This window comes from Mus caroli, chromosome 8, assembly GCF_900094665.2.
Source record: "Mus caroli chromosome 8, CAROLI_EIJ_v1.1, whole genome shotgun sequence".
NCBI classification, from domain to species: domain Eukaryota; kingdom Metazoa; phylum Chordata; class Mammalia; order Rodentia; family Muridae; genus Mus; species Mus caroli.
The window spans coordinates 22,729,902-22,743,583 of record NC_034577.1 but is presented as its reverse complement, the minus strand read 5'-3'; the positions used below and the strand labels follow the sequence as shown (position 1 = coordinate 22,743,583).

The window sequence follows — 13,682 nt, the reverse complement described above, 5'->3', positions numbered from 1 at the left end:
TTAATAACATTTGAGAGTTTTCTCTCCAGATTAGACATATAATGTTCTTTGTTCAAAGATAAGACGACAAAGCAACATGTAGATTAATATTAACTAGATGGATAGTTGGAGCCTCCTGGATAAGTGTGGTTGGGTGGAACCAGTGAATCTGGAAGGGTCCACTTCAAGCTAAAATAGAAAGCCCGACTGTTGCGGTAAATCTCTCCAACCCAAATATGCCCCAGCAATGAAAACACAACTTAATTAATATGAATACATGCTGTGCGCCTAGATTGGGCAGATCTACCACTACACTACCATCTTCCACATCTATGGGACCCCTTAGAACTTACAGTTTCTCCAGGTCATGTGCTTCTCTTCTGCTTTTCTTCTTCTTCCTCCTCCTCTGCATCCTCTCCCTCTTCCATTTTCTCCTTCTTCTCTCACTCTACCTTCTGCTCCACCTTCCCTTTATCTGCCCAATCATCAGTTCTCCTTTGTTTTACAAATTAAGGTGGGAAGCAGGTTTACAAGAAATCACCTGAGTGCTGTCTCATTCCTTGTTTGCACAAGAGAACGGAATTAACATCAAATATAATTAGCCCCAGGGCTATCCATAACACCCAGCTTAAAGTTGTAGCCTTCAAACTTTCTGATCATTGGCATATCATCATATTTTTAAGTATGCAGCTCACTAAATACACAGATAAGCAAGGCATTAGCTTATACAATAAAAATGAAAATCACTTAGGCTAGAGATTAATAGCACAATTTATATTAATTAATAGTAAATGCATATATACATTCAGAAATACATTGAATGCAATTTCTGCAAATCCTGGTATTTCTCGTAAGACTTCTTAGATTGCCCTTATTTTCCCCTTGCAAAGCTTGCAGAGGAGGAGGCAGGGAGTTGGCATCTCTATCAGACTTGTTTACTTGTTGTCCTGTTGCCTTTAATCAGTGCTGATTTTTAATGCATATATTAAGGTAGTACGATTTGGAGGGTTAGTTGAATCTAGATACACAGTTTATAAATATATATATATATGTGAGCAAATGCGATCTGTGTTAGATTACAGCAGCCCAGAAGCAATGCAGATGTTAGGTTAATGTGTATGATAGCCCTGCTTCTCGTTTAGCCTACACACACACACCGATCTTTCTGTAACATGAGTTAGAGATGAGAATGTTCAAAATGCCATCATATTTCTTTTCTTTCTCTGGAACAAAAATAAAAGAAGTTTATTTGGAATATAGACAGTTATGTTCTTTCTCCATTCCCAAGGCATGTCAACCACAGTTCAGATTTTAGCACATTGGGACATCTCTAACGCAGAGGCCAGGCAGAATTACTGGCTTGTCCCACGATCAATATTTGAAGATTAAAGATAAAGAGATGTAGAGAAAGTACGGTCCTGTGTTGATGTGCAATGTTTTGTATTATGAAGGTGATCCACTTAAGGTCTCTGAGGGTAAGGAGCGTCTCCTATTCTTTCCTGAGCATGGAGAACTGCTCGGAATGGAGCTCAAGTAATGCTTCCTAAACGAAGACACACATGTCCACACTGAGATAAGAGGTACGAAATAGCTTCAGCCACAAGTGGCAACAGGATAAAAATAGCTCCCAGAAGAACAGCAACTGTATGCTGTGACTTTTAACACTTCACATGGGAGAAAAAGAAATGGCTGCCAGCTATATTTACCTCCACAAAACACATAGTCCTGGAAGCAACACAGAGGAGCATGCCAGGAAGAGCTGGTGCTATTCTATGCCTGACCACTGTTGTCCACCAACAAATCTCTTGCCTTGTAAGAGCTGGAGAGGAGAATACTCAACGTGACTGCTCACTATTGACAAATATGGGCTATTTGGGATACTGTGTACATTATCAATCACTCAAATAATTCCCCTCTTTTCTGTTGCTGGATGCAATTCATTTGTGCTTGTTTCTCAGGTATCCGAGTGAACAACTATTTTGTATATTTTTTAGGGCATGACTTCTTTGCCCTCCATAGAGAGCCTAACCCAAACTTATGAAGATCCTGTGCTGATGCCTATGCCTGGGCTGCTGCAAAACTGAATTTTGACAGGACAACTTGCTGTTCAGAGCCTGTCATGGAAGTGGCTAAGGCCCTCAGTATGTAGCAAGGAGGTGCTGAGTATCTCTGCGGTTATGAGTCCAGTGGGCAATACCTGGGATGTGGAAAAGTCTTAGTCTTGGCCAGTGGAGGATCATGAAACGCTCTCAAGTTCAGTTTCCAGGACGTGATTTTCACTAACCCCCAAATGGAAATTGTCATACATAATATCATTAAAATATATAAAAGATGTGATTTGGTGAACTACAACCAAGAGGGATCAATCAGAATGTGAATATGGGAGGAAGCAAGGGTAGTATAAGGTAGATATTCTTAAATATTAGGGAATGACAGTAATTTCTGTCTTAACCTCTTCAGCTCTGGTTGCTAAGTTACCATGACACACCACTGGGGGTACTTCTCAGTTTTTGGTCTTGGATCTGACAGTTTGATTAATTCTCGGGAGTGCAGAAATCTTCATGTTGAATATTTAAAAATTACACATGCATGCACACACACACCCACACTCACTCATCCAGTACCCCATTATTGCTTCTGATGTATAAAATCTGTTTTATAATTAAATTGACATATGTAGGAGGAAACCTAAAATGACACTTCATTTTAATGACAGAAAATCCTCTCCCCTGTGATGCTTCTTGAAGTTTTCCTTAAATATAACACAGTTCACTCTTCCTTAACAGCAGCCGATTCCTCCCTTTAACATGTGTGCTTAATTCTTGACTTTACGTTCAAGAAACATGGAGAAAATAGAGTGTTATTTCACAGCTGATGTTGCTTTTCCTTCTTCTGTATGTCTTGCTTGCTGTATGATTGAGTTCAAAAATGTCCATAAATAATACTCTAAGCTGGTGACTGGTTGGCTATGGGTTGTCAGATGTATCTACAGGGATATGTCAGTGTCAGACTGCTATGCCAGCCTGACTTAAATCCAAGGAGCTGCTCTGAAAACAACACAAAATGTATATTTTGAAAACTATATACCAAACTATGGCATCTCAAGCCACACTGTTTTCTTGTTCTTTGGCATTTGGGGATAATTGCTCTCTGTTATTCTGTATTCAAGTGACATTGTATTCTCTCATGATGTATGTGGATTTCCTTTCTTTTAAGAATTTAAAACAAAAGAGTGCCAATCTCAAATCCCTTTCAATAAAGCCAATGAACTTGTATAACACTGGTAAGAAATGATGCTGTAGCTGGTGTATACTCTGTGGGTTATTAGAGATAAATACATTTCAGCTGCTGACAGTGGTTCACTGCTTATTGTCCTGTTATCCAAAGTCTGGCATCTGCCCTCCAGAAAACAGCCAGAAAGAGTTACAATCCACAGTCTAGGCAACCAAGTAGCATGGAGTAAATCTGACTGTTTTCGTCATTCTATGAAGTTCTTACTCCACCTTTGTATAATTATGATAGTTCTGTTGGCTGACCTGTGCATAGAAACATCTTTTTTTTTTTTTTTTTGGTTTTTTCGAGACAGGGTTTTTCTGTGTATCCCTGGCTGTCCTGGCACTAACTTTGTAGACCAGGCTGGCCTCGAACTCAGAAATCTGCCTGCCTCTGCCTCCCGAGTGCTGGGATTAAAGGCGTGCGCCACCACGCCCGGCTAGAAACATCTTTATTCCCATGGCTAACAGGGAAAGTTAAGTTGGTGGTCTAAAATCTCATTGTGAGACTCTAAACACATATGCATCAATTGCTGTCATCAATCTTCTTTAGTAGTAGCTAAAGCAGTCTCCCTTTCATAGTCTGCCTTTACCCCAAATTGTAGTATCATCTCTACATATACTGTCTTTACTTGGTTACTTATCTTAATCCGAATTCATTTTAAATTAGCTTTTGATATTTTTTTCTTTCAACTTCCTTTCATTACTCTACAGCTCCACGATTTAAATGAAATTGCACTAGACAAGATCACAATTGGCTTGTGTGATTACAAGTTCTGGCACCATCATCTCTCTTAGCCTCTCAGCAGCTATAACCCAGGCACTGCTCCCTCCTTTATGAAATCTTCATTTTCTTGACTTCCATATAACTAGATTAATTTTTCTTTTGCTTCATAATTCTTTACCTTTTATTATTTCCTTTGTAGACCCTTTCTCTTCCTTTTAGAGTCTAAACACCAAGCCTCTTGAGGGCTTTTTTGACCTGTGTACTACTTCTTAGAGGACATTATTTCCCTTATGTCTTTACTTGTATGTATTCACTCATGGACTTTATAAATACAAATGTCTAGAGCAAATTCCAGGCACACATATTCAACTACACATTAGAATCAAAGACATCTAAGCATCATGTCCAAATAGGATCATTTGATTTCTCTCTTCTCTCTTCTTAGTCTTCCACATCTTAGTAAGTGTATTGTCATTTGCTTGAGTCTAGAAGAATACCAAGAATGCCAGCCAATGGTGGTACATGCCTTTAGTCCCAGCAACTGGGAGGCAGAGGCAGGCAGATTTCTGAGTTCGAGGCCAGCTTGGTCTCAGAGTGACTTCCAGGACAGCCAGGGCTACACAGAGAAACCCTGTCTCAAAAAAACAAAACAACAGTCAATCAATCAAACAAACAAACAAAGAATACCAAGAACATTTCTAGTGCTTCTACCACTACAAAAAAAATTAGCAATCCTATCTCTATGAAGCTATGCATCTTCCCCCTGACAGGTATTCAAATGTGTCACTTTTTTTCTGTGGCTATAGCAAAAACCTGAACTTTCTGTTTCCACTCCTGCTACATATCTCCAAACCATTGCTCATGTTAGTATTATACTTTTAAAATATACCACATTAGTCTCTATTTTAAATATATCAATTGTTTCCTATCTAAAGTGCTCTAGTAGCAAAAATGATATTGAGGATTCGTTTCATAATTTTTATCTTCAAGATATGTATGTTATAGTCAGGCGTGGTGGCACACGCCTTTAATCCCAGCACTCAGGAGACAGAGGAGGAGCCTAGAGAGAGTAGACACTTTCTCTGCATCCTGCTCAGTGAGCATCTCTGCTCCCTCCCACCACTCCTACCAAGACCCAGAGAAAACTGAGGCAGATGGATGTTTCTTACTTTCATTTTCTCATGTATCTGTAACCTGGAAGTACTATTAACAAGGTTTAATTACGGTATCTTGTAACCTTGCAGGGTGTCCCTAGTGAGCTTTCGTCCCCACCTCTGCCTCGCTCAGTCCCCATAGCATATCTCCTTTACTATCAGGATTTCTTTAAAACACGTGTTAGTGCTTCATCTTATTGAATAAGCTTGTTTGTCATCAAAGTTTGTGATCTTTCTTCCCCTGGCCCTTGCATCCTGCTTCTGCTACACATCCTCCCCATGCCACATCCTCTCCACACAAGCTCCTTTGGTTTTCTAATACTTGGGCAGCTCGCTCTTCCTCACTCTTTCAATAACAGTGGGCATGTTTAAGAAAAAAGTATTTATTTCATAAAAAATGTTCAAGATGAGAGTTAAAGGCATACTGAGATAGACTCTTATTATATCTTAAATTCTAACGTTGGTTTGCATGAAACAGGGAAGGAGACCTGAACTCACGATAGAAGGATGTATGCTGAGAGGTACAGGTCAAGGTTCATCCATCTATGTGAAGCTATCCGAACTCAGACATTATGTGTCATAGATGCTGTCTCTTCAATATGCATTGTTGGCATCGTTGTGAAAAATCTGGTGGCTATAGGAGTGTGGGCTTATATCTGGGACCTCTTTTAAAATATGACTTTAGTTTCATGGGTTTATATCTGAATCCTTAATTCTATTCTATTGAGCTGCTGCCTGTTTCTGTGCTAGTACCATGCTGTTTTGATCACTATGGCTCTGTAGTATACTACAGGTATGTTAACAACTCTAGCACTATGCTTTTTGCCCATGATTTATCTGGTCTGTGGGATATTTTGTGTCTACACATGAATTTTTAGNTTTTTCTGTTTCTGTGAAGAATAGCATTGCAGTTTTGAGACTGCATTGAACCTGTGTATTTCATTTGGTAGGCCGACCATTACTTACAATATTTTGTTCATCCATGATCATGGGAGGTCTTTCTATGTTCTATTATTTTTCTCTATTTCCTTCTTCAGTGTTTCCCAAGTTTTTATTCTACAAATCTTTTCTTACCTTTGCTGGGTTTATTCCATGCTGTGTTTTTTAAGCAACTGTAAATAGGATAATTTCTGTCATTTTATTTTCAGTATACTTGCCCTTGGTCTATAGGAAGACTACTATTTAAGTTCTGTTAATAACTAAGTTCTGTTAATAAGGTGTCCTGATGCTATGTTGAAAATGTTTTTTCAACTGGATGAGTTCTCTAGTGGAGTCAGGGTCTTTAAGGTATAGAATTATATCATTTGCAAATAAGAATACTTTAGTTTATTTTTGTATGTGTGGTTTTTTGTTTTTTGTTTTTCTCTTACATTATTTAGGTAAGAGTTTAAGCAAAACCTTAAAAAGGAGTAGAGAGAATTGGATATATTTATTTTGCTCCTGAGTTTAGTGGGGCTGCATCATTTGTGTGTGTGTGTGTGTGTGTGTGTGTGACAAGGCATTACCCTCTGAAAAAGAGCTACAGACAATTCATGGTTGCTGAAAGAGGGAGAAGTATTTTTTTCACCAGGGACAAGACTGCTGGCAGGTTAGCCAATCCCAAGAGGTCAGCCATATATGCCTATGTGACAATTATCATTAAAGAGAAAGATGCTGTGCATTTGGAGCATGGGAAGAATTAGAGGGTGAAGGGGCAGGGGGTGGTGGTGGTATAGGTGAAGTAAATATAATCCTTATGTGTGAAATCCTTAAAAAATCAATTAAAAATAATAATGAAATGATACAAAATCAGCCCAACAGAAATGGTTAAGAGGAAAACGTGGTAATATGAATGAACAGATTTTTTTTTTTTTTGCTTTCTTTTTGCCCTAAACAACATACAGTCATTGGTGAGAACTGGAGAGCCATGATCCATTAGAGGAAAAAAAATCAGAATGCAAATCATACCATGATTGTTGGTTAAAATGCTTACTTGGGACAAACACTGAGAATTAATATGCTAAAAGTATATTGCTTTCAGAGAGGGGATATGTTACTTCAATGATAATTTCTCCCAGATTGCTTTAGTGCAGTTACTAAGTTGGTTGTAGCTCACCCTAGGAAATAACCTACCCTGTGTGTAAGGTGAGTTAGAATCTGAGGGAAAAAAGACTCTGTCACCCAAGTCCCTGCCACCACAACCCAACAAACAACATAACTTGCAATATGAGAATGATACAAGAATTTCCATTTCGGTAATGTCATCAAGATGAAACATATAACTTTTCCTGTAAAGGGAAAAGATGCTGACGTCTGATAATCTCTGACTCCATGCTGGTTCTAGATGGATTTGGAGAATGGATCCCATCTGAAAGAGCAAAACAGAGCTATCGAACTGATCCTGAACTCACCACAGAGGACAGTACCCTTGGACCCTAGAGCAACAGAGGAAATTGCATGCCTTTCCTGTCAAACACATTATCCAAAAAGCTACACTAAAAGGTAAAATCTTGACACAGGGCTCAAAGGAGGATATGGGAATTCCTTTGATAAGTGTCAACAATACAGTATCCCTGGGTTCACAGCCTTGGTCCTATAGCTGGTGTACTAAGGGGAGGTCTGCACACAGATGACATTTTATAGTTCAAATGACAAGCTAGTATCCAGCTTTATAGACATGACGAAAAGAGATAGATTTGCAGTTGGCTGTACAGATGGTAGATTTATGCATTTAACAAACATGATGGTGGCTTGAGGAATACAGAAGTTTTCTTTGTACTAAAATATATTGAGTTGGGTATGATGGCACCTGCACTCAGGACAGAGAGGGAGATGAGTCTCTGTGAGATCGAGGCCAGCCTGGTCTATAGAGAAGATTCCAGGACAGCTAGTGCTGCACAGAAAAACCCTGTATCAAAAAAAAAAAATCTATCTATCTGTCTGTCTGTCTGTCTGTCTGCCTGCCTACCTGTCTTCTATCTTTCTATCTATCTATCTATCTATCTATCTATCTATCTATCTATCTATCATCTATCTATCTATCTATCTATCTATCTATCTATCTATCAATCTGTCTTCTGTCTATCTTACAAAATAATGGGTTTCTTCATGTCATCATGATGTGTGCATGTCACTCACTGTGACCTTAGCCACCAGCAGCATTCTGACACATGTTTTAGGAAAGAGGGTAGCAAATAGAAACAGCAAACAGCATAGCAGGATATTAACAGTGTCCATTTCTAGTGTTCTCTGATTTTAAGTTATTTAGTTAGACCTGACCAGACTGTGGAGCAGTGTATTTAAATGCCACGTATTTTAAGGATGGGAACTTCAATTCTGTATTTACCATATTGACTTTTAAACTATCAGTTCTGGGAAGTTAGAGTGACCACACATGTGACAGGCAGCCTGAACCCTTATTGTGTGGCTCATGTTCTCACCTGCTATTCTCACACATGGAGATAGCCATTTGTAGCTGTCTAACTCTTGGTTACCACTCCCAGATAGCCCCTTGGTGGACCTCAAGAACCATTTCTAGCAGGCTCTCTGCTCATCTCTGCAGGTCTGAGTTGCAGCTGGGTGCTATGTAGGCTGCATCCATGATTTCTGTGGATGAGTCAGTTCTTTTCTCTGGAGGCAGCAGTCCCTGATGGTATGGACATTCCCACTGCTGTTAATCTCTGGAACTCCAATGGAGAGACTATAGAAATCTAACTACACACTAAGTGGTCAGGAAGACACTCAGAGAAAGGCAATGAATGCCCTCATTTCTAGATAGTAAAGTAACTGTATCACCCTTCTTCAAGGTACTCACCCTCCTTCGGGTGCTGTGGGTCAGGCTCATCAGGAGACTTATGGACTATCTCCCATTACACGTATGCAATTCATCAGAAAATAGAACTATAGCAAAAGCCTTATAAGGAGGTGCTCATGTAGCCTGAAGCCAAAGAGGTGGAAATTTGTGTGAGTGTTGATGGAAGAGGAAAGTGTGGGAATTAGTCATGTGACATATTTAGAGATCACTTCTCCCAATTTACTAGGTCCAGCTCTTGACTTGTAACCATGGCGAAGAAAATATGAGCACAGGGCAGGGAGTCTATCTTGATAGCAGGACATAGACTTTAAACAACTACAACACATCACGTGAACAATAAAACGGCAAGTACATTGCTGATGAAAGTCTAAGTAGGTTTGGGATAAACAAGAGGCAGCCCTGATGACCACTTACATTGAAGTCCCACACAAATTTTTCTTGCATCTGTTGTAGTGAACACATCCTTCCTGTGTTTGCCATAAACTCCCGGCTCATCTGGTCTGAGGATCATTTACCAAGAAGGGGCCAGACTATTTAGCATTGTAACCTATGGCTGGATTTGAACAGAAGAGAACTAGAGAAAAGATGACAGCTGTGCTCAGGGATGCATTGTTCATGAGGGTGAGGTCTGGAGTCAGCCTTTGCTTTCTGAGTCAATTTAAACTTCAGCCTAAAAGATGATGAGATGTGTAGTCTTGGTTGTCAAGTTGATTGGATCTGGAATCAAGCAATCGAGAGGCTTGTTAGGTGAGGATGCTTTAGGTAGTTTCTGGAGGAGCTGACTGAACAGGGAAGACATCTCACAGAGGCCCTGGGTAGAGGTACCTGGTTATAAGGAGGTTGAAGGGAAAAACTTTTACCTTTTCCTGACCAGCTCCACCTCTTGTTGGCCAGTGAGCTTACTCTGTTGGTGCTTTAGTCTGAAGTTTTTTGCTGAGATTGGGCTCCAGATTCCTGGTCTTTCAGTGTGGACTGAAGACCAGTGGCTTCCCAGGGATTCTCTAGACCTACAGTACCAGATTGAAGTCCTCCAAGGAACCCCACTCCATGAACTGAGCAACTACTGGGTTCCCAGCCTTCCCAGTGTTCAGCCAGCCATTGTTGGACTATCCACTGTAAGCCAAGCTAATAAGTACACTTTATAACCTACATCAATCTATCAGTTCTGTTTCTCTGGAGAATCCTGGCGAATACAGATTTTAAAGTGTTGCCTGGGGAAGAGGCATTAGAATCTTTTTTTTTTTTTTTTTCCTGGCTACAAGGTGTGACCTTCTTCCTCTCATTGCTCAGGCCTGCTACAATAAACTGGCAGCTCCTAAACATGGAGCCCCAAGAATATTCCTCCCTTTGTTTGTAAATGTCATGTTCTTTCTCACCTGCTTACCCAATGGCCATGGAAGAAGCCCTCTAATGAAGGCCTTCTTTACTGAGTAAACATATATGTGTCTGAGTCACTCCCTTCTCTCCTTCACCAATACCTTCATGAAAGTTGGCATGACTGAATGCATTTCTGCTGTACCCTCAGTGCACTTAGCAGGATAACACCTGGGTGGCTCATCGCTTGCTTCTGTCTTTGCACTATATCATCCCCCACAGCAATCAGATCCTTAAAGATGCTGGGAAATTCATCAACAAGACAGTTTTAGGATAGTATGGTCAGGTATACTGGGTGAGTCCTGAAGCAAGGTACATAGTGAAGACTGTAGTCTTCACTGACCCAGTGTAGGGACTGGGGTTAGATAGAAAGCTCTGGAACAAAGCTAGCTTACACAGAACCTTCCACAAGGCTGACTGACTCTTTAGCAATGGGGAGGTTGAAGTGTTGCAGGTTGTAGGGTGTAGCTTTTGCTACTCTGCTTTAAGGCACACTCTGGGAACTGAGCCATACTACCAGCCCCTGCCCAAAGAGTACTGGATACAAAAATGAAGAACACAGACACACACAAGTTGATCAGTTTCAATCTGCCTTATTGGCTCAATTGCTAGACACCTCCAATCTACTGTGGCTAGCGTGCCCTTCCCAACACTCTTAGCTTATCCCTCTCAACCTGCCCTAGCTTGTTACTTTTAGTCCTAGCTGGACACCCCAACCTCCCTCCTGGAGAAGCGGTGTGTGGCCACTCCATCTGAGATCTCACATGGCTGGTTGGCTTTTCTGCCTCTGAAGAATGGTGAAAATCTTCTTTCCCCTCTTCCTGGGTCTGCTAGATCACTTGTGTGGATCCAGAAGTCCTGCCTCTTCCTTCTGCCCAGTAACTGGCCCATAGCATCTTTAGTGCTAGATCAAGAACCAACTGGGGAACAGGACCTTCATCAGAACCACCCTGACATTAGATCCAGAGCCTAATTACATTTTATTTTGGGGGCTACCTTTAGACTCTCATTAACCATTCCTTGCCCAGCTGTGTGTCTGAACAAACATTCTTGTGACTATTAAGTGAATTTTCATAGTGATTAACTTAGTAGGTAACTGGCTTGCTCTAACCTTGAAAATAATATCATACATCATCCCGAGGTCTAGGGCAGAGATTCCTCTGTTTTGCTGTCATCAGCCTACCTGCCCTCTCTATCAATGTGTTTGAAGAGTGCCTTGACTTCTGATCATTTTCTCTGTTTCCATAAAAAACGTCATGAAACGTGAATATTGGAATATGATATTTGAGGAAACCAAAATCAGTGTTTCTGGACCCTGATGTTTTGTATTTGATTCTAGAATAAGCCAGGCCTTTTGATTCTCTGATGTGAGTATTGTTTTATTCCTTGATATGGAGCTCTAAAACTGGATGATATGGGTGAAAAAACTGGATGGCAAGTCCCAGGAAGTCAGCCCTCTAAGTCTCTAGAGACCTCTCCTCCTAGTCCCTGACTGTCTTTTGCAGGCCACCTCTCACCCACTCCTAACATGCCTGTGCCCTTCCATCTGTGGTTGGTTTCCCTAGATTTTGCCATTCTTAACATTTGGAATGACAGTGGCCTCAGACCAGAATACTTAGGGGTTAGCCTGAGTTGCAGCCATCTCCCCTCTAGCCACGCACATTGCATCATAAAGAGACAGATCTGCCCCAACATTCTGAACTGTGATGTATAAAGGGCACTTCAGACCTCTGGAGAAACCATACAGACTGGGTGCTAGAGGTTGGAGATGCTGTACAGACTTCCTGCTTGCATTGGAATTGTATTAGAGAGAGAGAGAGAGAGAGAGAGAGAGAGAGAGAGAGAGAGAGAGAGGGAGAGAGAGGAAGAAGTGGAGGAGGAGAGTGTGTCAGAAAGATTGTATGTGTATGTGTGTGTGTGTGTGTGTGTGTGAGAGAGAGAGAGAGAGAGAGAGAGAGAGAAAGGAGAGTGTGAGAGAAAGAGATAGTGTGTGTGTTTGAGTGTGTATGTGTGTGTGAGTGCATGAAAGTCATCTAGATAGAGTTAGATTAATAGATATTTAGTAGTATAGATAGCTTAAAGTAGATAGTAAATAGAAGAGGTTTATTGATTTCAGGGTAGGACTTAGAAGGGTAAAGCCTCCTGGGGCTAGAGAACACGTGTTCTGAAAGGCTGAATTCCACCTTTTTGATAATCAGGAGACAACGATTTATGGCCATCAATGAAAGATTAAGGGGGCAAACCTCTGGACTGGCTACTGGGTCGAGTTTGGTAATCCAGGCGCTTAATCACCTCAGGGTCATCCCAGGAAGTAGACCTGATATGGGTGATAATCAGCCTCAGCATAGGCTGGCAGAGCTGCCTAGCACTGCTCATGGCAAGAAGAAGCCAGGCCATCTTCCATGACTCTAATCCAAGCTTGTTTATAGTCTCCAAAAGAAACTTTCGGGGCAAATCTGTGGTCGAAGGCCCGAGGACAGGCAGACATTTGTTGGGCCCAGTGACTTGCCAAAGAATAGCCCCAAGGCAACAGCAGGGGAGGCCCAAGGGAAGAAGAGGACAATGGAGTTGCTTAACAAGGCTAGAAAGCAAACAGAAAAGTCCACAAATCTAATAGACATCAGACAGCTCCCAAAGCAAGGGGTGTTTATGAACAACACACACCCATGCAAGGAACATCCAAAACAGCAACCAAGGAGCCTGGAGGAGTGGAGGAGGAGCCGTCTAGGGGGAGACAACACAGGACTCATAGAGTCACAAGAACCTTTCAGGTGCTGTGAAAGTCTTGCCCTAGAAGAAAAGGCAGTCTCAAAAGAGAGCAAGTACAATCATCTACTCAGGACCTTCATCAGGGCGCTCCGGAAAGAAGCAACATAAAACCTAAGTCATGGCCAAAGGCAGAAGGCTGGGACCACAGGGTCCAGGAAACTCCAGTAATTCTTACAGTTCATAGCCATAGTTATGTCTCAAATGTACATCCATCTCCTCCAGACATTCATCAGAGCCCTCCGGAAAGAAACAACATAAAACCAAAGTTGAGGCCAAAGGCAGAAGGCTGGGACCACACAGTCCAGGGAACTCGAATAGTTCTTACAGTTCGGGACCATAGTTATGATTCACAGGTGTCAAAATATCCTAGTGCTGCAAAATACAAGATGAACTTTCTTAGAAAATGAAGTATTACTTAAGTGCCCTGCAATCTATGATGTATGAGTAGGCATGAATACTGATGCAATAAGAAGGCAGGGCTAAAGGCCTGGCTAGCCCTTGAGGGCAAGGTGGGCTTGGGAGAAGCACAGGAACAGCAGCTGTTTGTCAGGCATCTCAGAATGACATGATCTGCCCATGGACACCACTCTTTAGGATGCCACAAGAAGGAGCAG

At 41.3% G+C, this 13,682-nt stretch overlaps 1 pseudogene; it reads left to right on the top strand.

Annotated features, from left to right (window-relative positions):
- The first annotated feature begins 7,788 nt into the window (after window positions 1–7,788).
- On the top strand, window positions 7,789–13,176 carry LOC110300180 (annotated as a pseudogene).
- Window positions 13,177–13,682: the final 506 nt, after the last annotated feature.